The following is a 24911-nucleotide window of genomic DNA, read 5'->3' on the forward strand; positions in this document are numbered from 1 at the left end:
TAGAATAGAGAGCCCAGAAATGGACCCTCAACTCTATGGTCAACTAATCTTCGACAAAGCAGGAAAGAATGTCCAATGGAACAAAGACAGTCTCTTCAACAAACGGTGTTGGGAAAATTGGATAGCCACATGCAGAAGAATGAAACTGGACCATTTCCTTACACCACACACAAAAATAGACTCCAAATGGTTGAAAGACCTCAATGTGAGACAGGAGTCCATCAAAATCCTAAAGGAGAACACAGGCAGCAACCTCTTTGACCTCAGCCGAAGCAACTTCTTCCTAGAAACATCGCCAAAGGCAAGGGAAGCAAGGGCAAAAATGAACTATTGGGACTTCATCAAGATAAAAAGCTTTTGCAAAGCAAAGCAAACAGTCAACAAAACCAAAAGACAACCGACAGAATGGGAGAAGATATTTGCAAATGACATATCAGATAAAGGGCTAGTATCCAAAATCTATAAAGAACTCATCAAACTCAACGCCCAAAGAACAAAGAATCCAATCAAGAAGTGGGCAGAAGACATGAACAGACATTTTTCCAAAGAAGACATCCAAATGGCCAACAGACACATGAAAAAGTGCTCAACATCACTCGGCATCAGGGAAATCCAAATCAAAACCTCAATGAGATACCACCTCACACCAGTCAGAATGGCTAAAATTAACAAGTCAGGAAACGACAGATGTTGGCGGGGATGCGGAGAAAGGGGAACCCTCCTACACTGTTGGTGGGAATGCAAGCTGGTGCAGCCACTCCGGAAAACTGTATGGAGGTTCCTCAAAAAGTTGAAAATAGAGCTACCATATGATCCAGCAATTGCACTACTGGGTGTTTACCCCAAAGATACAAAAGTAGGGATCCGAAGGGGTACGTGCACCCCAATGTTTATAGCGGCAATGTCCACAATAGCCAAACTGTGGAAAGAGCCAAGATGTCCATCGACAGATGAATGGATAAAGAAGATGTGGTATATATATACAATGGAATATTATGCAGCCATCAAAAGGAATGAGATCTTGCCATTTGCAACGACGTGGATGGAACTGGAGGGGATTATGTTGAGTGAAATAAGTCGAAAAGAGAAAGACATGTATCATATGATCTCACTGATATGAGGAATTCTTAATTGCAGGAAACAAACTGAGGGTTGCTGGAGTGGGGGGTGGGGTGGGAGGGATGGGGTGACTGGGTGATAGACACTGGGGAGGGTATGTGCTCTGGTAAGCGCTGTGAATTGTGCAAGACTGTTGAATCTCAGATCTGTACCTCTGAAACAAATAATGCAATATATGTTAAGAAAAAAAAAAAGAAGAAGAAGAAGAAGAAGAAGGTAGCGGGAGGGGAAGAATGAAGCGGGGGAAATCGGAGGGGTAGACGAACCATGAGAGACGATGGACTCCGAAAAACAAACAGGGTTCTAGAGGGGAGGGGGGTGGGAGGATGGGTTGGCCTGGTGGTGGGTATTGAGGAGGGCACATTCTGCATGGAGCACTGGGTGTTGTGCACAAACAATGAATCATGGAACACTTCATCTAAAACTAATGATGTAATGTATGGGGATTAACATAAGAATAAAAAAAAATTAAAAAAAAAATACTGCTGTCGATACATATGCCTCTTCCGAATAGGGATGACGGAGGATTAAAAGGCTTTGGCTGAGATTTTAAAATAAGGTAAGAACTCTTCTGTAACAGCAGAGTCCCGCTTGTCCTCCACACATTGCCCTCATAACCATGCACACCCCATCATAAGGTTCCTGAAGGGCCAGGGTCTAAGGTGTTCACCTTAAAAAAGGACTGCACTGAACTGAATGGGAAGATGACAGTACGCCTTAAAGTGGATATAAATGGACTACGTCTCATTACGAAACTTTAAACAGAACATCTTGGGTTACTCCATGGGAAGTATTCGGAAATCAAAGTCAAACTATGTCTCAGGAGGCTATTAGGTGGTCAGGTGAGGAAAGCAAACTTTTAAATGTCACGTATGCTCCTATGTTGCCCTCCTAAGACATAAATTGTGTAAGGAGAAACCCCAGAAGGCCCTGCCCTGCAGAGCGACAACCTGCTGACAGATACTGGGTGAGTGTGGAGTCACAAGCACGTGGGCTCCTCCGGATGGGGTCGTTGTGACCTAAAACCATCATTCCTTACTTTGTACAAACACTGATTTAGGAAATAGCATGTCACTCTCCCCTCAAACTGAACATTCACACTCTCTGTGGATTCCTTTCAACAACTCCATCTCGGGGGGGGGGGGGGTATGTGGGTGTGTGGGTGTGTGTGGGTGTGTAAACCTATACACACACATCAACAAATCCAGGACAAACTGGCACATATACTCTATGTGTTGTGAATACGAATGTCTATAGAAAACAAGTAAATGAATAAATAAATCAGGAAGAGCAGTGCGTGGACGAATGATGAACCACTGGTGATCTCGACCAAAAGCAAAATGGGAACCAGCACAATTCTCTGCCCCTCGGCTACTGAGTACAGAACGGCCCACTTTGCACAGTGACTCATGCCACCCATGCTCTGTCCAGCCAGGGAGTCCTGTCCTAGGTCAGCAGCTAGAACTTGGGATTTTCGCTTTATAAGACGCTCCAGGGACACATTTCCTCATGACATTTGAAGTGAAATTGAGTATTTGATTTGGCTCCAACTCAATTCTTTGTGTGTATGTGTGTGTGTATGTGCAAGCACACGCATGGGCCTGCACGTGTGCTCAGACCTGTCCCATTAAGACAGCTAGAAGCCAAAGCGTCATGCGTTAGGGCCCTCTGCTGCATGGCCCCCACAAGCCTGCTGACCACAACTTCATACCCCAATGGGCCGAAGTGCTCGTCGGGCTGAGAGCTTCCTTCCCCATGTGGCCTCTAACAGGAAACGAGCATGCTTCAGGTTCCACCCACATGGCTGCAATTCAGGGGGTGTTTCCCCACAAATGAAGAAAGAGAGCCTTTAAAATCCTTTTAAGAACTCAGCTGACCTCATGGTCAGGAATCCATTTCAAAGTGAGAACAGCAGCAGGTTCTCCAAATGAATGGAGAGATCGGGCTGGGGGTTCCAGGTGGGACCACAGAAAGGAGGGTGTGCACATGCTGGCCGGGGGTGGGGAAGCAGGGAGGGTACGGACTGGACAGGCTGGGACGGCGGCGTCCAGGGAGCTGGGTCTGCGCGGAGCCACCACTTCTAACAGGCAGTAACTCTAACTCTTGTTTTTAGATAATGCCATGAACAAAGAGACCCCGGGCTCAGCTGGGCTTCACCCCAGGGTGGGGGTGGAGTGGGGGAGACTCTGGACCCTGCAAATGAGATCTCCCAGCAGCAATGACCAGCGCCCTGGCATGACTGTCCCCCAATTGTCCTGCTTTTCTTATCAATAATCTTGAGTAGAAACTAAAGAAAAATGGAATTAACCTAAAAGAATGAATCAAGACAAATATAACAATGAGTCATTAAATAACACTTAGGACGTAAATAAATGTTCTTTTTTGGCAAATTTTCTAGGTTGGTGGGTATTTTAAGTTTTACTGAGGAAAACAGATGTAAATTTTATGAACTGGCTGGAATCACTGGAACATTTTTCCACAGCTTTCTCTTCCTCCTCCAAATCAACTCTAAGTTGATATGCAGTTCACATTTGTAATCTAAAAATTGATATAGAGTTCTCTGTGTGTTCTGAGAAACGTTGGAGGGCATGAGGACTACAACAACAAGCCACATCTTCATCATGTTTGAAATATTAAATCCTGTGGCATACAATGAGCCCAGAGAGCAGGGGTCGAGACCCCACTGTGTCCCCAGCTCTGTACTAACACCACGGAGACTCTGAGCCCTTGTCCTTGGAAGGAAGATCAAGGATTGAAGACACACACATAGAAGGAAGAAGTTGGAGCCTTATTTTACACCATATACAAACACTGACTTAAATCAAAGACCTAAACATAAAGCCTAAAAGTATAAAACCCTTAGAAGAAAACAGGGAAGAGCTTTATAACATTAAATTTGGCAATGTCTCCTTGGATAGGACACCAAAAAAACAGCAGCAAAGGAAAAATACATATATTGGACTACTCAAAATGGAAAACTGCTGAGGACCAAAGGCCACAATCAACAGAGTGAAAAGGCAACCCACTGGATGGGAGAAATATCTGCAAATCCTACATCAGATAAGAGGATAATACCCAGAATGTTCAAAGAATTCCCACAACTCAACAACAGCAACAATAATCTGATCAAAAATGGGCAAAGGACTTGCATAGACATTTTTCCAAAAAAGATCTCCGAACGGTCAATAAGCACATGAAAAGATGCTCAACGTCACCAACCATTATGGAAATGCAGACCAACGCCCATGGGATGCCACTTCACATCCATTAGGAAAGCTACTGTCAAAAAAACCCCAGAATATAACAAATGTCAGCAAGGATGTGGAGACTGTGGAACCTTTGGTTAGAAATATAAAACAGGGCAGCTGCTGTGGAGTTTCCTCAAAAAATGAAACATAGAAACACCATGTGGCCCAGCAATTCTACTTCTGGGTATATACACAAAAAAAAGTGAAAGCAGAAATTGGAACAAATATTTGTACACTCATGTTCAAAGACACATTATTCACAATAGTCCAAAGATGCAAACAAGAAGTGTCCATCAGCAGATGAATAAACAAAATGTGGTTTATACATACAATCTGATTTAGCCTTAGAAAAGAAGGACATTCTGACACCTGCTACAACACGGATGGACCTTGAGGACGTTATGCTCAGTGAAATAAGCCAGTCACAAAAGTCAAATCCTGTAGGATCCCACTTATATGAGGCACCTGGAGTAGTCAAAATCATAGAGACGGAAAGTAGAGGGTGTCTATTTCTATGGGGGGAGGGGAGGGACTGAAGGAAGGGGACATGGAGAGTTATTGCTTATGGGTACAGAGCCTCAGTTTTGCAAAATAAAAGATGTTTTCTGGATGGTCAGTGGTGATGGTTGCACAACAGTGTGGATGAACTTAAAGCCACTGAACTGTACAGTTAAAAATGGCTAAGACGGTAAATTTTATGTGTATTTTACCACAATTTTTGAAATATCTCCCCCAAAGAATGACATCACTGGTCCAGAGTATAAAACATCTCTCTCAATACGTGTACAAGAAAGAAGCTATACCAAGCTCATAGACATCTCTCTGCAAGGCAATGAAACAAGGACGGTTGTCTTAGAGGCACAGTGTGGTGAATCCACGCCAGTGTGCTTTCTCACGGGTGTGCTTCTGTTGTGGGATCTGACACGTTCCCTCCACCTGGTATTGTCTCCCTCCCTTCTCGATCCTGAAAGCAGGTCTGGTATTTGGGCTGCTGCCTTAACTCCCTTCTCCAGGCTCCCGCAGCCATGACATTCCATCCTGACTCCCATGTTAATTTTTATGAACTTTTATTTGAAATTTGGGACATTCTTTCTTCTTTCCCCCTCCCTTCTAGACTAAAACCTTTTCTTGGCCCTTTCCGTCACACTAGAGTCCTGACCACTGAACTCCTCTGGCCAGATGCTCTCTCTTCCTTGGAGCTGGACCATGCCACACAGTTGGGAGTGTTACTTCTATGATGAAAGGCCTCCTTGGAACCACAGCGATACCAAGAGTCTGACTGCAGACACTGGGGTATGCCTCCCAGCTCTCCAGCCTCACCCCTGCAAGACGGGAGCACAGCCCTTCCAGTGGCTGGGGAATCAAATCCCTGCAAGTCACTGCCCTCAGCTAGGAGATCCCCTTCACCCAAGAGCTCGTCCCCTTCTGGGGGGGTACCAGTGTTGGGGTATAATGACCTGGTCCCTGCCCTCTTGATTAGGATTGACAAGGCCTTTGCTGTGGCTACCTATGTGCACACTGCTCCTTCTGCCCAGTCTCTCCCCTCACTCCCCACAAGTATGGACCCCGAGAGCACTCCTATGAAACTCCCTCAAAGGCAGGTCTTCATTTCAGAATCCCAGTTCTAAGCAGCCAAAACCAGAAGCCCCATCACAGACTCGTTTCCTCAGGATCCTTCCTCAGCTATGTTGGATCCATGGAGGTCACGACCACTGTGCATCTCTAAAGAAGCAGGTGGACTTTCTAGGCCTGGCCGGTAGAAGTGAGGACCACACCTCTCACTCGAATTTACCCTTAAACTTCTTTAATGTTTCTAACAACCATCACTCCTCCCCCACCTCTGCCAAAAAAAAAAAAAAAGATCAACTCTGAGGAAAATGAGAACATAGTGCCTTGAGCTCATGCTCTTGCCCTTCTCTGCACCTCCTTACAGGAGCATCTTCCTACAGAACAAGGGCTTTACACTTCCTGGTAGGAGTTCTTTTAGGGCATACATCCTCTTTCCTCTTTCCCTGGCTGTATTCTTCCTCGCCTTCCCCATGCCTGGTCATAGCAGCAAAAGGTGATAGAGAGAAATTCCTCCAAAACTGAGAAGGGAAATTACAACAGGAAGCATTTCAAACAAACTATATTCTACCACATACACATACATATATACGCACAATCTCAAAATTACATACTGCGGATAGGTAGATAAAAGATAGATAGAATGACTGATTGATAAATAGATAATAGAAACAAGTTGATGATGACGATAGGTAGCTGATAAGTAGATATTTAAATAATGACAGGGGCACCTGGGTGGCTCAATCGGTTAAGCGTCTGCCTTCAGCTCAGGTCATGATCCCAGGGTCCTGGGATCAAGCCCCATGTTGGGCTCTCTGCTCAGCGGGGAGTCTGCGTCTCCCTCTCCCTCTGTCCCTTTCCCCACCACTCATGAGCTCTCTCTCTCTCAAATAAATAAAATCTTTAAATAAGTAAAGGACAGTCTAAATTAATGAAAACCATGAATCATATGTTTTCTAAATATACACTTATTACTTCCAAGCACACATAATCAAAGGAACTAGAAGCTGGAAAAGCACTGTGGAGCCAAAGCGTTTCCATGATGCCTTAAAGAGCAGAATTTATTTATAATGTCCCCATTAAAATGTTTCATCGTAAATAGATCTTGCCAGCGTATTTGAAAACAGCTTGCTCTTTTATGTAAGACAACTTAATTAGCCTAATTAAGATGCTTCGTGACGTTTTTCTTCCATGACAATGCAGATCATCCTAACAGCGAGCATTTACAGCGTGCTCACTGTGTGCGGGCAGTTAGCCAAACTTTCGCTCAGTATTTCCTAATTTAATCTCACAACTATGAAGTAGACACAAATCTTATCTGCACTAACAGATGATGAACCTGAAGCAGAGGTCACAGAGTGAAAAAGGTGAAATAAATTCAGAGGAGCACAGAGGATTTTCAGGGCAGTGGAACTACTTTGTAAGATATCGTAATGATGGATGGATGTCATCATGCATCGTCCAAACAGCACCATGCTCTATCCTTCATGCAAACTTTGGCTTTGGGTGACTGTGATGTGTCAATGTATGTTCATCGACTGTAACAAATGTACCACTCTGGAGGGAGACAGTGATAGTGGGAGAGGATGTGCATTAGTGGGGCCAGGGACTATTTGGGAAATCTCTGTGCTTTCTGCTCAATTTTCTGTGATCCTAAAACTGCTCTAAAAATAAAAGGGAAAACAATCTGGTGGGACTTCAGTTGGCACTGCATTGACTAGCAAAATCAATTTGGAAAATGAACACCTTAATAATATTGAGTCTTCTGGTCCATGAATATGGTATGTCTCTTTATTAATTTACGTCTTCTTTAATCTTTCAGCAGTGTTTTTTTCCCCAGCAGTATTTTATAGTTTTCAGTATATAAACTTTGCATAGATTTTGTTAGATTTATCCCTATGTGTTACAGTCTTTGCAGGCTATTGCATATAACTTAATTTCAATTTCCAATTCTTATTGGTAATATCTAGAAGTACAGGGAGCAGGGAGGGATTCCTGACCCCTTCACAGCAGCTAGCCTTTAGCTGCCCCACAGACAGGATCCCTCCATGGTCCTGAGCATTGGAGGGAGCATGAGGCTCCTCCCATGGTCTTAGGCCTTTGCATCCTGTGAGAGAAGTCTAGCAGCTGGGTTGGGTCTCCCTCCAGTCATGCCCTGGCCCCGATCTTTCTCACATACCTCCAGGGAAGGCCCATGGAGAGGAGATGCAAGGAGTGTGGGCTCCCGTATGCCTGGGGCCCCCAGATTCTAAACTGGTGCAGAAGCCCACACTCAGCTGTTTTGTTTTTACCCACTTCCATGACTGTTTCTTCCACCTGTTCTCTGCCACAGGTGAAATAGATCATGTCCCAGCCCTCCTCGAAGGCGCTTGTCATCCTTTAGGATAAAGCTCCCTGGTTGCCTTACTCTCTGATGGGTTCAAGGAGAAGTATGACTTTGTAGCTCACCTGGCTTTTTCTCATTCTCAAGAACATTTTCTTTATGACTTTCTGCATCCTAAGCAGAACCAGAGCACCAAAGTCTTTTGTTGATGCTGTTTGTTTGCTTGCTTTGAACCAATAATGTATCCGAGTATCTTTCCCTTCAGAAGTAAAGGTCACGGAGGCCGCCCCGCTAAAGTTTTCACATGAGAAAAAACAATCAAGAAGCAGAATTTGCCCTAATTTACAATTAACTTAAGACCTCTTTTTAACTCCTGCTTTCAAGGCACACAAAAATTATGTTGACTCTATTCATGATCAAGTACTCATTGACCAAGGCTCTAGGTCACAAACTCCAAATCCCTGTCTGGTAAACAAGGTATGTCTGAGTCACGAACGGAGTACTTTTGGTATTTAAAAGCGTCGTATGAAGAGGTCAGCAGCTAATGCTCTTTGTTAAAATTAAAATTAATTAATTAAAATTAATAGCTAAACATCAATGCCCTGTCCAACAGAGGTACAATTTAGCTGTAACTGATTTTTTTCATGGAAGTAAAATAACATGGACAGAAGGGTAGGTAGCCCTTAACTTATAAAGTGAGATGCTTTTGACCTTCCTAATCTAATGGTTTAGGGGAAGGCAGAATGAAAGCCTCCACCTGTCAGTCATAATGGGCACTGTTCTTATGTAGGAAAATGTTAAGTTTCAGGGGAAAAAAATGAAATATTTAGCAGTGAAATGTATGGTTCATATACTTTACCTAAAAATACTTGAGCAAAAAATACTAACAAAAAGTAATCTACAAAAATATGACTTATTCCACATTCAAAATCCTCCAGTTGCCCCAAGGAACATGTTTTACAGTTGGTTTCTTCAGATCAGGACTCAGCCTGGAAATACACATTACATTTTATTCTCTTTTGTCCCTATAATATGCAATTGTCCTTCCTGGTCTTTTGCTTCAGACTTGTGAAGAGAACAGACCAGCTGTCCCATAGACAAGCCCATTGTGAATAACGGCACCCAGAGAGCTCCACACGGGGAGCCCTGAAGCCTGTGAATGGGTTACCTTCCGTGTTTAGGTTAAGGATCTTGAGATGGGGAGACTATCCTGAATCATACAGATGGGTTTGATTCTGGGGGGAGGCAGGAGGGTCAGAGTCAGCAGATGGGAGGGTGGAAGCAGAGGGCAGGGTGGGCCAAGGAACTAAGACACCTCCAGAGGCTGGAAAAAGCAAGAAAGCTGATTCTGGAATGGAACGCAGCCCTGCCAACACCTAGATTCTAGCACTTCTGACCTCCAGATCTCTAGGCCTTTGTGGCTTGGAACCCTCACCTGTGTGGTCATTTGTTACCATGGCAATCAGAAGCGAACACAACCACCGCTTGGGCTCCCTGTGAGCTGAATCACAGTGCTCTCCACCTTGTTGCTTTCTTTGTGTTTTCCCTACGAACTTGGCCGCTTTGTTTAAAGTAACTTTCTGCCTTGTCCTTAGGAATGTATCATGGTGTGCCTTGTACTGTAATTATCAGTTCTTCTATCCAACAGAAACCCTGAAGCCAGGGGACATGAGTCATTCATCACTACGTCTTCCAAACTGCCCTTTGCAGGACAGCTGCTGAAGAAATATTTCCTAGATAAGTGAATAAATATTTGCTATTTGTAGAGCAACCTTTAAGGAAGGTAAAAGGAGAAGGAATGAACAGGAATGGGGGAATGTGCCATATCGGAGAGTTTAGTTACTTTATATTATTTTCTAAATGTAAAACTAAATGGACTTGCTTCTCGCCTTATAATAGAGACGTTTGAGTAGTTCAGTTTACCAACTTAAAAATGGTTGCCAGTCACCAGGGTCCTCATCAGAGGGAGGCAGAAGGACCACAGTCAGAGGGAGATGTGAGGGCCGAAGCAGACATCAGCAGAGATGCGATGCCGTGCCATCAGCTCTGAAGGTGGACAGGGCCGGCAGCCCAGGGTGTGGACTGAGATAAGAAAGCGGGCTCTGCCCTGGAGTTCCCACAAGGAATGCAGCCCTGCCAATGCCCGAGCTGAGCCCAGTGACCGTGGGGGTCTGCTCTCCCGAGCCGTAAGATCATAAACTCATGCTGCTTAAAAATAGTAATAACTAAAATAGAAAATGACAAATATCTACCCTCCCAATAGATCATGAGTTGAATTATTGAATAAATTAGTATTCTCCATACATAGAGCAAAATACTTGTGATGGAGCAATGACTACAGATATTAGCAACAAGACAAATCCATGACCTAACGCCAGTCGCTTGGAGAAAAAATGGATTTGGAAGTCAATGACATTGTTCTCAGAGACTGCCCAGTCTACCGCACTGCTTCTAGGAAAAGCCTTTTCTAAGTGTATCTTGCCCTTGTTCTGAGGGTTCCCTGTTTTGGGGACTCAAGGTGTGGCCTGAAGACCAGAAGCACCACACCCCTGGGGAAAAGGCTGATTAGAAATGCAGACTCTCAGGCCCCCCGAGACCTGCTAGGCCAGATCTGCAGCTTTATCAGACTTTCCAGCTGACGGTCAGACTTGCGAGTGAGCACGCCCCGTCAGGGAGCAGGCCCGCCTCCGTCCCCTCTGCCCTCCTCCGGACCTGAGCAAGCTGGGGCAGCCCGGCGACATGCTGCAGGGCGGCCAGACCCAGGGAACAGAAGGCTGCACAGTGCAGGTAGGCCAGGGCTGGGCGAAGGCAGGGTTCTGGGTTGACTTCTTTTTTTATTTTTATTTTTTTATTTTTTATTTTTAGATTTTATTTATTTGAGAGAGAGAGAGAATGAGAGAGAGCACGAGAGGGAGGAGGGTCAGAGGGAGAAGCAGACTCCCCGCCGAGCAGGGAGCCCGATGTGGGACTCGATCCCGGGACTCCAGGATCATGATCTGAGCCGAAGGCAGTCGCTTAACCAACTGAGCCACCCAGGCGCCCTCTGGGTTGACTTCTACATGCGCCTTGACAACCCCACAGCAATACTCCAGGTCCCCGGGGTCCGTCAGCCGCGCTCGTGAGGCCTACTGCCAACCGTCTTCCAGTTTTCCATAGTGAGCGTGCTGGCTTTTCGTAAATCTAGCAGAGCCGCTTCACTGGTCACGAAGGATGGAGCGCACGGCCTCCCCGTACTTGAAAAGAAAGCTGCGTATTCCCACTCCTCCCTGTGTTGTTAAAGGTGTCTGCAAGCCCGAGCCCCCGCCGCGGCCTTCTGGTCACGGAGGCCGCCCCGCTCTCTGGGAGGCAGCGGCCGCGGGGCCCGTCAGGTGTCGGGAAGGGGCAGAAGACGCGGTTTCCTAGGCCTGCAGGAAGGCAAGATGAAAGCCCAAGAAAGGAGCCTAACTGCAGAGCAAGAAAACATAAAAATTAAAAAGCTCTGAGCCCGTGGCTCTTTCGACACGCGTTGTCCCCACCACGCTGGCCGCCCCTGGCCCCCCCCAGAGGCACACCGCAGTGAAGTCAGGAGAGGGCCCGGGATGGGGGCCTCGTGGCTGAGAACAGGGGAGGGTTTCTGCAGCATGTGTGATGATTTGTGTTTTATTCCCTCCTCCTGCTGCCATGTAAGCATCATCCCCCACGACCACGCTCTGAGAGGGACAGGGACTGACCGAGGGGGAGAGTTGTGCCGGCGGAGGTCGGGTGTCTGAGGCAAAATCACCCCAAAACGTGCTCTCATCCCAAACTAGGCACCCCCACCACCGGGAGCTTGGGGTTGCCCAAAGTCAGAGGGAGCCCCACACGCTGTTTGGTTGGTGTGGAAGAAGAAATTGCTACAAACCTAGTCAGCTTACATGCGTGGGTTTTAGTTCATGCCCTAAACAGCAGGGTCTGCACCAAAGACTTTGAGCCCCAGACCCATGAGGCCAAGAAAACTGAGTTTCTCAAACATTGTATTTGTTATGGGTTGAACTCTACCCTCAAAAGTCCTAAGCCCCAGGACCTCAGCACATGACCTTATTTGAAAAGAGGGTCACTGCAGACATAATTAGCTAAGAAGTCAGTCATCAACTGGGTGGGCTCTAATCCAATGTGATGGACTCCTTGTGTAAAGACACAGGGAGAACATCCCGTGAGGACGGAGGCAGGGACCCGGCCACGTGTCCACAAGCCTGGGAACAGGGAGACAGCCGGCAACACCGGGCTCGGGAGGCACCTGCAGGGGGCTCTCCCTCCCAGCCTGGAAGGAAGCGACGGCTGGCTCCTCGAGGTCAGCCGTCCAGCCTCCAGAACTGTGGGCATGAATGTCTGCTGTCTGAGCCCCATCTGTGGAGCTGACACCGCAGTCTGGGAAGGAGCCCCGGCTGCCCGGCTGCCTGGATGCCATACCCGGGCAGCCGACAAACACCTGCTAGCCGTGCACTGCACCCCGCCGCTCGCCTGCACCGGCCTCCCGGAGGCTACTCTTTCCGCATGAGCTCCAAGGGAGGGTCCTGCTTAGAAGTCCCCGCAGCTTCCCAGAAAATCCAGAGTAACACCCAGAGACCTGAGCCGGGTCCCCACGGCCCTGCACCCCGCCTTCTCCACGCGGGGCTCCCGCGCTCCCCCGGCCGCCACACCCACCCCGCGCCTGGAACTGTCTTCCCCACGTTCCTTAGCTGGTGTGTCCCCTCATTCAAGTCCCAACCCAAACCCCACCAGCCCAGAGGGGCTTCTCCACCCACCACTCTGCCGACATGGCCCCCCTCACTCTCCATCCCCACTGCTCTCCCTATACCACTTGGAATGGAATGGTCGCCTTTAGTTGCTTATTTGAAAGAACACTAAAATGGAAGGTCCATGCAGCAGAGACTTTAGTCTGTCTCTGTTATCTGAGTCACTGAGTCCCCAGAGCCTGGCACAGTGCCAGGCACACAGTGCTCACTCAGACATTTGCCAGGGGAATTGAGGAGGAGGGAGGGTGGGAGGAAGTGGGGGGGAGGGGAGGGCTGGCTCCCACCAGGCGTGCGCCCAGGGCCTGTGGTCCCCCACATCCCCGGAGACCCTCGTCATTTCGAGAAGAATCTAGAAATCACCCTCTGGTATTTATCCTATTACTCTGGAAACAGGCGTTTATGTGTCTGAATCCTCAAAGATTATGATTTCCTGAAGAACAGGAGGTCTTACTCATGTTTCTGTCAAGCCTAAAATAGACAGTAGATGCTCCCCAAACTAGGTCTTCAAAGAGACTTCGAGTTCTTTGCATATAAGTTGCGCCCACCGCTTGCTCCCTTCGTTCTGGGGAGGATGGGAACCGGGGTAGGGCCGAGGGACCCGAGCCCCCCACCAGCACCCAGGGAAGCGGGGCCAGAACAGAGACGGAGGGCAGAGACGCTGCTGACGCCCAGCTGGCTGCTTACTCAACACGCATTTGGCACTGAGGGGTGTTTTGGTACTACATCTTGGAGAAAAATATGTCTTAACGATTCCCTAGAGAGGTTTATGACTCACATAAATTGCAAAGTCTGTGTCTCCACACTCAGCTCACAGCTGCACCTGTTACATGAGTATAGTTCTGCTGTTTTACTCTTTATTCCCTCAAAATATCTGAACGGTCATACACTACACAATTTTCCACCTGATACTTTGAATTTTACCCCCACACATAGAGCATCACTATGGAGGATACAGGTATCCTCTCTTACCATAAACACTCAAATTATCCATCTGAGGTTAACAGAAGATAAGGAACTTCTGTAATTCTTGGATGTTTTGGTACACATAGAAACCAATTCTGTATTTTCCCACTTTGAAGAGAGCGGGAGAGAGAATTCTGAAAAGAGGAAAGGGGAGAGAATCCCAGTGTGACAATGTAGAGCCCCTGAGTTCCCCCACAGCCCCAGGAAGCATGGATATGGCTGCAGGGACGCTGCCCGAGGCCTCCCGTGTGTGGGCCGGGGAGGCACCTGTCACCTTGCTTTAAGCCCAGAGGAGAAGACAAGCCACAGCGTCTGACCTGGGCCCTGATCCCATTAGCCAAAAAGCCATCAGCCACCATCAGCTACACCAGGGGATCAGAGATTCTAGGATTAGAAAGCACAGCAGCGTGAATAGCTTTGGCTTGAAATTCCCTTATTTGTTGGCTCTGCATCATACTGAGTGAATCACAGCATTTTCAGTGCCTCAATTTCACCACCTGAGACACCGAGGGAAAGTAAGGGACCTCCCTCCCACCTCTCTGCGGCTCAGCAAGGACGGAAGGTGATAGAAATCAGATTCGCGTTAAGAGGCGGCGTTCTTATTCCAGCAAGTCACTGGGCTTCCTCTCTGGTGGGACTGGTGTGCCATCCTTCCCTGGGGGCTCAAACACAGGAGGCCCTAGAGGACACCCCACACTTGATCTTAGGGCTTTTTCCAAGCCCTGCTCTGGGCTGAAGTGCAGCTTTAACGAGGTGTTTGCTTCGCGATTTAGCAGCCACCCGGCCACGGGTATTGCTGGCTGTCATGGATGGGTCAGCACCCTTGGCCCCGGACAAGCAGCGTCTTATGTGACCGGCCACCACCTCCGCTGCTGGCCTGTCCCCCACGGCCACCTGCTCGTTCACCCCGGCTCCAGCCCGGACATAGACCGTGCAGGTAATTTGCTCTGCTCGCCCAAACACGGGCCCGCGTTGCCCCCGGGCAGGGTGTTCTAAGACAGCGGGACAGGGTCCCCGCGGGGCGCGCAGGGCCAGCACAGTCGAGGCGGTCCTTGTACCGTCAGAGGGAAAGCCCCCCAGAAACGGGCCGGCTGCTGGCTCTGTCACAGAAGCAGAAAGACGAGCGTCTCGGCCGCGGAACCAGCCGCGGCCGTCCTCCCGCGGCCAGCGGTGACGGGCGCGAAGGCCCGGTGGGGACGGGACGACCCGCCGCGGGGCTGGGCGCGTGGGAAGAGCCGACCCCTGGTCTCGCGTGGAGGCTCGCAGAGAGCTACCGCCGACTCCGTGGCATGCTGCAGCAATTTCCCCGACGAGATGGCCCATCTTCCTCCACCTCTGCCCCAGTCAGCGCGAGTGCGGGGTGCTGCCGAGCCGGCCGGGGCCAAGCACAGACGGGCTTTCACGGGCTCAGCCCACGACCCTTCCTCCAAACACATGCTGGGTACAGCGCCTTCTCCAGAGTCTCCCTGAGGCCTGAACGCAAGCCTGTGTTTTGCCGGACGGAAAAACGGAAAGCAGCAGGAACGAAAACGGGCTGACGGGGCGGAGGTGACGTGGGCGACGCCAGCCGCAGGAGACGTGACGAGCACCCGACAGGCAGGCAGAGACTGAGCAGGGCTCGGAAGACCGACCATCTCTGTTCCAAACTGCTAACTCTCGCTTTCAACTGTAATTGCTTTGCTCTTAATTGCTTTATTAGTTCTGAGGCTTCATTATTCTTCTTGTCTCATTTCTATTCAAACCAGTTTGGATTGTTTCTTCTTTTTTTAAAGGAACAATGGAACCCTGTCTAGATCCCCAGGGCGAGACAGGTAAGAGAAGATACGCTGGAACCTACAGGTGATCAGGGTGGCTCAGCCCCGACCCCGGTGACATCCCACTCTGACCATGACTTTAGCCCAAAGGGTTCTGATAACACTTTTGGGTTGTTCTCTCCTTCAAGCATGAAGGGTCCTCCATGCTCCCCCAAATCTCTTCCCTGGCCTTGCCCCCAAGCAGAGAAATCAAGGGGCCCAAGCTGTATCTGCTTGGAAGTCAGGCTGCTGGTCATTAAAGGAGGTCACGCTGACAGAACATCCTGCCCCAAATAACCGCCATTGGTCCACCTGACCCCTGAGGAGAGGCCAGGGGCCTGGCAGTGGGGACTGTATCTTCAAGCATCCTCAGACGGGCCGCAGTTGTCTGCTCTGCCCTGGTACCCCCCTCTGCCCCCGACAGAGCTCTCCACCAAGAGGTAGCTGACCTCAGCAGATGCCACCCCCCCACACACTGTTCTGCCTACAGATGCCAGAATCTCTATCAAAACCCGGAGTAGAAGCTCAGGGGGGACAGGGAAACACCCCAGTCATCTTGAGGAAATAAAGTAAAACCATGCCAATGTGGAGAATAACTTATCTGGACCTTGTTTCTGAAGTCGACAAGAAAGTGGTCTTTATTAATAACATAACCCTGATATCTAAGCACTTTAAAAATGCATACACCGAATTCCAGTATTTTTCACAGGTTGTTCTGTGAAATTAGGAACTTGTCTAAAACACCTGTGTCTGTGATCCAGAGACAGAAGGTTAAGGGTTGTGTGGGTACGCGAAGTCTGGGGCTGAGCGGTGCTTAGAGGCCTGGCTTCCGCATCCTGGAAGGGGCCCTCTCCTTCCTGCCTCCCCACACCACACCACACGCCACTGCCCCCAGGGACCAATGACAGGGCTCCTGTGTGGAGCCCCAAGGGGCTTCCCAGACACCTAGGCTCAGTCACCCGTGGACTAATCCTGCACTGTGTGCCCAAGCGAAGCATGTGATTCTGCAGTCAACCGTGTACTCTGGTAGGGTCCTAAATCCTCACCTCCCACCCAGCTTTGCAACACATAACCTGCAAAAGGAGACAGGGAACAGGAGTGCAAATCTCACAAAGCAGGCGCCTCCCACACATTCACGGGTCAACTCTCTGCTCCCGGATTTCCCTTCCAGGACTGTGAGTCCCTCCCAATAACCCCTGAAAGACACAGCTGAAGAAACGTTTCCTGACGCGATCAGCTGAGGGTTTTTTCTTTTGCAAGGGCACCCTGGGTAGGGGGCAGCCTTTCCCTCTGCAATGGTGAGGAGAGGCACGTGGCACTCACACCCACTTCCTGTCTCAATTGCAATCTTTATTCTAGACGTTCTTCCATGGACGGAGCCATGATGTGAAATACAACTGGACGAGAACCACACATTGAGATATTTATACATAAGATGTCCCAAGTGTGTTCTATGCTTTAAAATGTATCCTTATGAAGACGCCACACACAGTCACCGAATCAGAGTGACCACAAGGCCACAGCGGCTCCTGAGTCCCCTCCCGTGTCCCCTCCCGCATGCCTCCAGGATGCACCCACTTTCCTTGTCATCTTTCCATGTTGGGCACCATGTTCTGCCCACCGGGCGTCAATAAATATTCTTGATTGAATGAACTGTTGTTGATTTGAATTTTTTTTTCCTAAATAGGGTTTTTCATCATCATACACGTCAGACTGGCCAACGGTGTGAAACTTTTCTGCTCTGACTTCCCTCCCGTGTCTGAGCCATAAATCCTTCAGTTACAGGAGACCCCGCAGTTTCACTCTGAAGGCCCAAGAGGACGCACAAGGAAGCGCTTGCTTCCCATCAACCCTCAGTTGTGAAAACACCCATCTGCTGTGGCTGGACCTGCATGTTGCTTCCAGCATCGTCTATCAGAAACCTCAGGAAGCAGCCCGCTATGTCTCAGGGGCCCCGCAAACACCACGAACCTGTCACATAGCAACATTGCGTCCTGCAAAATACTCCTAAAACTTGTTCGGAAATTCTTCCTTCGTTTATTAAGAGTCAAAGTTAAATTGATATTCTACCATCGGGAAATAGTAATAATTTGCTGTGTCTCACCTCCCATTATCAAAAATAACTTTAAAGAGGTCGAATAATTTTATTGCAACAAATCAGCACCTGCATTTCCACCCAAAATGTTAAGGATAAGACACCCTGAGACTAGGAGATCTTAGGAAATAAATACTGTGAATGAATTAAAAGATTCTCGCTTAGTCTGTTAGGGGCGCCTGGGTGGCTCAGTCTGTTAAGCGTCTGCCTTTGGCTCAGGTCATGATCTCCGGGTCCTGGGATAGAGCCTGTGTTTAGTGGGGAGTCGGCTTCTCCCTCTGCCCCTCCCCCTGTCCGTGCTCATGCATTCTCTCCCTCTCTCAAATAAATAATCTGTTTTTAAAAAAAGATTCTCAAAGTGGGGGAAATCGGAGGGGGAGACGAACCATGAGAGATGATGGACTCTGAGAAACAAACTGAAGGTTCTAGAGGGGAGGGGGATGGGGGGATGGGTTGGCCTGGTGATGGGTATTAAAGAGGGCACGTTCTGCATGGAGCACTGGGTGTTATACGCAAACAATGAATCAAGGAACATTGCATCAGAAACTAATGATATAATGTATGGTGAGTAACATAACATGATAATAAAAAATAAAATTAAAAATTAAAAAAGATTCTGTTAATTGCATAAGCACTTTTGAGCACCCCCTGTCGCACAGGCATGGCGCTCGGGATGGCCCTACCAGGGGAAGACTCGGCACCAGCTATGTGAGCTCCGCGCTGCAGAGCTTCCTGAACCGAGCTAACATACCACAGCCATCTGCCTGCAAGGAACGCACCGCGGGTTTTTGGTGATCAAAATTCCCACAAATGCCTAGCAAAGTGTAAATAAAGGTGGCAGTCAGGCGTGGCTTGGTTTCTCTGAGACCCTGGGCATTGGACCTTGTTAGTCTGCAAGGAGGGCCTCCTCCCTTATCCACTGGCCCTCCCGGGGAACGTCCAGTTGTCCTGTCCTCTCAGGGAAGTAAGTCTCTGGCTCATAGGCCATTTGGCCTTTCACCTCCGTGAAATTGGCAAAAACAGGGCTACACCTACTCTCCCAGGGAAGGCAAGCACTCCCCAGGCCAAACGTTTTGTTCAAGAACGCTGGAAGCTCCTTGCAAAGCCAGGAGCCGAGCCGGGCTGCTTGCAGAGCAGAGCTGGAAGGCCGCCGGCTAAAGATGAGGCCGCTCTGTGCCCTTTCTCTTTGTTTAACCAACATATCATGTCCTGTGATCATAAGATCCGGTGGCACGGGGCTGAAAATGCAGACTGGCGGGCATGCATTTTGACAGACGTGAAAGACGGTTTTTAGCACCCGAACAGACCATTCTGTAAAGCCAGCAACGTTCACTGATCCACCCCTCCCAGCTACCAGACCTTCCCAGCTGTTTTATAAAAAGCAACAGAATTGCACATCCTACAACTTTTATGCTTCCAAGTGGTGCATCACTGAACAACTCAGGAAATGAAAGCTGCTTAATTGCCTTGCCAACCTTCCCCGGCTACGGCGGCCACGGAGGGCACTTCTTCACAAGCGGTCAACGTGCAGCTGCTTCAGCAGAATCCCTTTCCTTTGGCTGTGATTCCCCTTTGGAATGTAGCGCTTTCCTGTCCCAGGCCCCTCAGAGCGTGCTTGCTGGCCCCACAACGTCCCCCACGACCTCGGGGGTGGTCTGGAGCTTTCCGCTCCCTTGAGGGCGAACCCCGTTTCCTGCCGCCCGGGTCAGGCACGTGCCCCACACAGCGTGGAACCCAGGCTGACGTTGCCAGCGACAGCTAATGCCCTTGGCTCTTCCCCACTCCACGCCCCTGCAGGGTGTCCGCTCCACAACCCCCGTCTCCCCTCCTGACCTGCTCCCCACAGAGGGGCCCTTCCCTACTCTGCTCGTGGGGCTCAGAGAGCACAGCCTCACACGTGTTCAGAGGCCTTCCGGCAGGTGAAATTATGTATCACTTCGGTGCCCCGGCTGGTTACTCCACACGCCTGTCTTTATTGGTGATAATACGCCATCTCCCTCGGAAAAGCCCATGCCCAAAAACTATGCCTTTTACCTTGGTTTGTGATTTTTCTTCCTGTCTCATGTATCCCTTTTGAGGGAAATGTACTGACTGTCATATACACAGCATACATGTGTGCATGTATGTGTCTGTGTAGGTGGATGTTTACACACATATATTTCACTAAAATAACCGCTCACGGGCTGTTAATTTCAAACTGCCATTCCTCCCTCCACCCCACCTTCCTCCCCAAAGAATCAGGCTATAATAAAACACGTATAATTACTTCTTCCACGGTATCTTTGACGGTGGGCTCCGAGTCCAGGTTAAGATCCTCCTCGGCGGTCTGACAACAAAGATACACATTGAATGGCGTCAGCATGGCAACACTCTTATAAAGAGCATCACACCGGTAATCAATACGAGGGCGAACGAGCTATTCCCTACTAGCGCAGCAGAACAGGACAACTAAGCCAAGGCCCCCTCCCACCTGTGTCTACTTGAAACCTCGTGCAGCTCCAGGCAGGAAATGGATCTTTCCTGCCTGGAAGGAACGCACCGCAGGTTGCCTCCTGCCAGGAAATGTATTCAGCGTAACAGGCGGTGAATAAAGCACAGAGTGTTTGCATCCACAATTGTAAATTACTCCATCAGCCAAGCGTGTATAACTCCGGCCACAAGTGAAAGCAGCAGGTGATTTACTGATTTACGTAACTCCCTGACCAGCAAGGCAGGGCCTATGGATTCGAGTGGGGGTTCAACGACTAACAGACAGAAACAGAGAAGTGACAAATGGAAGGCGTTTGCAACCATTCTTGTTTGGACGGAATCTCTCAGCTGATGCTCAGAGAATGACTAAACTCGGACAGAGTCAAGTTCCTGGCCCATAAACACATAAAGCAGAGTGTTTCTGTAGGGTAAGTCTTCACCAGGAGGGTCTGGGTCTGAGTCTTGCTTACTGCATCATGACTTAAAGCAAACTGCTTAACCTGGGCCTCAGTTTCCCTATATACATCTGGAACGTTAACAGCATCTACCTACTGAGGGATGTGGAGCGAGCTCGAGGAGCAGTGCCAGCCGACTCGCAGCATGGGCACCATTGCCCGCCACCACCCCAAGCCGGCTGGGTCCCTCACTTCCAGGCGGTCTGCTCACCTAGCGGCTCTAAGATAACCAGCAACGGACAAGCTAGGCCGTGAGATGTCGGGGAGTCCTATTTGATCTGCATTGTTTAAAGACAGGGGCTTTTCCTTTCTTTAATGCATGAGGACATCCCAGAAAGGAAGGTCATGCTTATTCCTTTAAAAGAACATGAAAAGGGGATAAATGGGTCAGCGAGCCCCTGTGGGCAGCCTTCCACCACCACCTTACTCATCCTGTCTCCCATTTTCTCACCTTCCCGCCCCACCCCAGGCATGCCCTTGGCCACGATAAAGCCTGCTGAAAGCCAGTAAAACATCATATGTATGCTGCTTTTTAAGGCCAGATTCTTCAGGGATTTTATGGAGGGCCCAGTTTTTAATTAGCATACATTTCTTTGAAAATACATCTCACTAACTGGTCAAATATACCACCCGAAATATTTCAAAACCATTCATAAAACCGCAAATACTCTCCCTCGATAATCAAATGAGTTTCCCCCATCTATGTGCTGAGGCAAAGCTGGTTTATGTAAAGATAACGGTGTGTCCAGTACAGTGAGCCTCAAACCCAGCCCAGGCCAGTTCAAGAAAACAAGGCAAGGGGAGAGCGACTCATAAGTTGGAGAAGAACTGGAATCCCAGAGTGTTGGTCGCTAGCACTGGGAAACCAGCCATTAGTCCTGTTAAATTTGTGCAAAAGCGAATCATAGAATCACTTGCGCCGTATAGCAGATTCTCTTACAGGAAGAGCATGTGAAACTTCTCACGCAAGGATTTTGTGATATTTAATTTGGAGTGCAGAGGCCAAACGTATTCCATGTGTTTTGCCCAATGTCTTGACATGTGAGATATTTTAGTAACATACAACATAAAACATGTGCAAACCTGGAAAGCAAAATAAGCCTGAGTTCCAGAGCACACAGATCTCCCATCTGTGTGGATTCAGAGGACTCCCCCGGACCCGAAGGACTTCGGGACCAAGGCTTCACATTTAACCTTTCCAGAAAAAGCTCTGATTTTCTGGGTTCCAAAGCAATGGGACTGGATGCTCTGTCTCCATAAAGCATACTGCAGAGGGTATGCAATCCTCAAACATCTACCCAGGAAGCTTGAAGAAAATTTTTTTGGCTTTGAGACCATCTGCTTTATCCAATTTTCGTGATTTGTTGTGGCATGTACATCAACCTCAAAACTTTTAAAATTTGCCCTCTAAATGGGGTGGCAAGGCAGTGCTGTCCGTGACATATTTGAATAACATGAATATACTGACTGCTGGTCCATTTTCAGTCGATCTCAGAAATATTTCCGACACCAGCGGCTCCTTAGAGCTTCGGTCAGCAGCAGTGATGTGAAGTCTGGAGCCCCTTGAGAAATTATGCAAAGCCCCTTCGCTTCCCCACTTCTGTCCTCCTTTCTCTGCCCCGAAGCCAAATCCCCCCCCTCTTTGTGGGGCCCAGCTGTGCGGGGGCTGGGAGCTGGGTCTCCACCACAGACATAGTTCGGATTACTAAGAGGGCTTCAGAAAGCACCAGGAAGTCAGAGAACTCCTGGCTAATCGTTCTTAATTCAATTCATTCATTCACTTTCTTTAAAAGCTCAAATCTCTCTCAAAAGAAAAAAAAAAAAAATGAGCCCTGAATTAGCAACCCTTGTAAGTGAGAGGCTCTTTCTAAGGCACTGTCTTGGACGCCAGGAACGACATCCTCGGCAAACAGAACAGTCAATGACATAAAGAGCGGGGGTGTCACCTCTCTAGACTTGGGTGCTAGTCATCGGCAGCAATGGTACATTCTTCCATCAGAAAATAGGCTTCGTATCTATGCAGTGCTCTACCCCCTCTGTCGAACATCAGTGTATAGTACAAGCATTAAGTTAGTCTGGCTCCCCAAAAAAGCACTTTAAAACACTAAGTAAATTCTCTTCTAAAACAGAATCTCCCATTCAGTTTAAAATTGTTACGTGAATGTCTCAACATAGAGGTTGTACATATAAACATAAGTAACATTTAAAAGAAGAATTGAATTTACAGACGTGATGCTGGGATAGGAGATAAGACAAAAATTAAAGCTTGGACTTAGTAAACATTTAGCAAGTTATTAGAATTTGCCATTTGGGAAAGCAATCTGAGTTGCTAGAGACAGCACGGGTACGTCTAAGAATCCAGTAGATGGTCTAATAATGGACGAGGGACTGACCCTTCACGGACAAATGTGTGTTGATCATCTGTAATTCAAATTAAGGAAATCTAATTCTATGGACCAGACTTCCAGAGAGTTCCAGGTCCCTGGGGAAGCATGTAGTTAAAGAGAATCAGAGGGGACACCCACCAGCCAGCCCTGGGGAGGGGCCACCGACACTTTCATTATCTTTTCTCCTTATTTGTAACAACTCGTCTTTACTGAAAGGCACACACACTATTAACCCTGCATTGTCTTCATGCCTTCTGTTTCTTAGGAAGTCATCACTGTTTTGCCCCTGGTTTCATCCTCGACTGTAGCAAATGGAGATCTTAAAATGTAAAGCCACTTGTTGAAGGAAAATCAAACGGACGCAGATTAGTTTGGAAGCCCGTGAAGACTTCCAAGATACACACATTGCTCGGGAAGCATCCTGAAGTTTGGTTTAAGAGCAACAGTTTCTTCCTTCAACGCACTGGCTTTCATTCATTTAATTTACACCCCACCCAACGCCCCGTGTGTGGGCACCTGTACACATGTTTACATGTATGCACACACGCGCATGCATCCATAGGACACGACATACACAGCCCTGCACACATTAAATATTCAAGCTTCTGTCACATAAAAGTCCCCAGTAAATACGAATCCATTCTATGAGACATGCCGCGAGCCACAGTTAGGCTCCTGCAGAATGCATTCTTCTCTCCTTGGTGCTCACCTCTATTTCCATGGGCTCCACCTCGATCTTCTTCCATAGCTCCAGCAACTGTGCAATCGGCATTTTTTAAAACTTTCCTTTCCGTCTGACCAAGTGCTGGGAGAGAAGAAGCAGGGGCACCGAACAGTGCAGAGAGGGGGCAGACGGGGTGTCAGCGCCCGGGCAGGGGCAGGCAGCGCGGGGAGAGGGGCCCGGGGGCGGGGGGGGGGGGGGGCCGGGGTCCGCAGTATGGCTGCGGGGCGAGCGGGCTGCGCGCCGGGCCGACGAGCGGAGCCCAGACCGCAGGGCGACCTGCGCTTGCAGCCTCCGCGCGGCTTCCCGGCCTCGCCCCTCCCCCCTCCATGGCCACTCCCTCCTTCCCTCCCCCCACTATTTTACCTTAATTAGCTCTAAATGATGGGTGCAAGTTGGGTCTGAGGATGCCGCTGCCATAGAAACTGCATAGCAACCAGGGGCTGGGAAGAGGGGAAGCGAGGAGGGGGCCCTGCGGCAGACTCTGCCCTTCTCCCTCGCGGCGCGGCACACGCGCGCGCACACACGCGCGCCCCCACACCCCCTCCCTCGCCAACCACTCCCTAAGCCCCACGAGACCCCCGTTAGCCCGACACGGGGGTGAGGCAGGAAGCCAGGTGCAGGGGAGCGGCTTGTCCTGCTCGGACACTGAAGAAAACCCTGGTGTCGGAACTGCCGCGCACCGGGCAGCAGAAGCAGGGCCTCCGCTTCCTCCCAGCCGCCCACCCCATCCCGAGCGCTGGGCCCCCGCAGGAGAGCAGCAGGGCCGGGCCGCAGGAGCGCGCGGCCGGGGGAGGGGGAGGGGGAGGGGGGCGGCAGGGGCTGCGGCCCCCGAGGCCCCGCTCCCCGCGCGCCGGCGGTCCCGTCCAGCCCCCTCGCCTGGGCGCACGATCCTGGCCCCGGCGGCCCAGCCCCGAGGCGGCCGAGGCTTGGGGCGGGGCGGGGGGAACCAGAGCAAAGTGGGCTGGTCAAACCGCCAATCACAGCACCTGTCCAAGTCAGGACAAGAGTTGGTGGG

At 49.3% G+C, this 24911-nt stretch overlaps 2 long non-coding RNA genes across 2 annotated transcripts in view; one reads left to right on the plus strand and one right to left on the minus strand.

Annotated features, from left to right (window-relative positions):
• The window catches only part of LOC118001941, a 42157-nt gene extending 17885 nt beyond the window's left edge, over positions 1-24272 (minus strand). The window contains exons 1-3 of the long non-coding RNA XR_004676890.1: positions 24260-24272; positions 23882-23977; positions 20128-20187 (exon numbers count right to left, since the gene is read on the minus strand). This is a non-coding gene — a long non-coding RNA (uncharacterized LOC118001941). The remainder of the gene's footprint in view (positions 1-20127; positions 20188-23881; positions 23978-24259) is intronic.
• LOC118001940 lies at positions 10901-17402 on the plus strand. Its single transcript, XR_004676889.1, has 4 exons — positions 10901-11043; positions 14747-14910; positions 15746-15784; positions 17126-17402. It is a non-coding gene; the product is annotated as an uncharacterized LOC118001940 (long non-coding RNA).
• Positions 24273-24911: the final 639 nt, after the last annotated feature.

The sequence above is a fragment of the Mirounga leonina genome, unplaced genomic scaffold (assembly GCF_011800145.1).
Source record: "Mirounga leonina isolate KUSES-001 unplaced genomic scaffold, KU_Mleo_1.0 Mir_55, whole genome shotgun sequence".
NCBI classification, from domain to species: Eukaryota; Metazoa; Chordata; class Mammalia; order Carnivora; family Phocidae; genus Mirounga; species Mirounga leonina.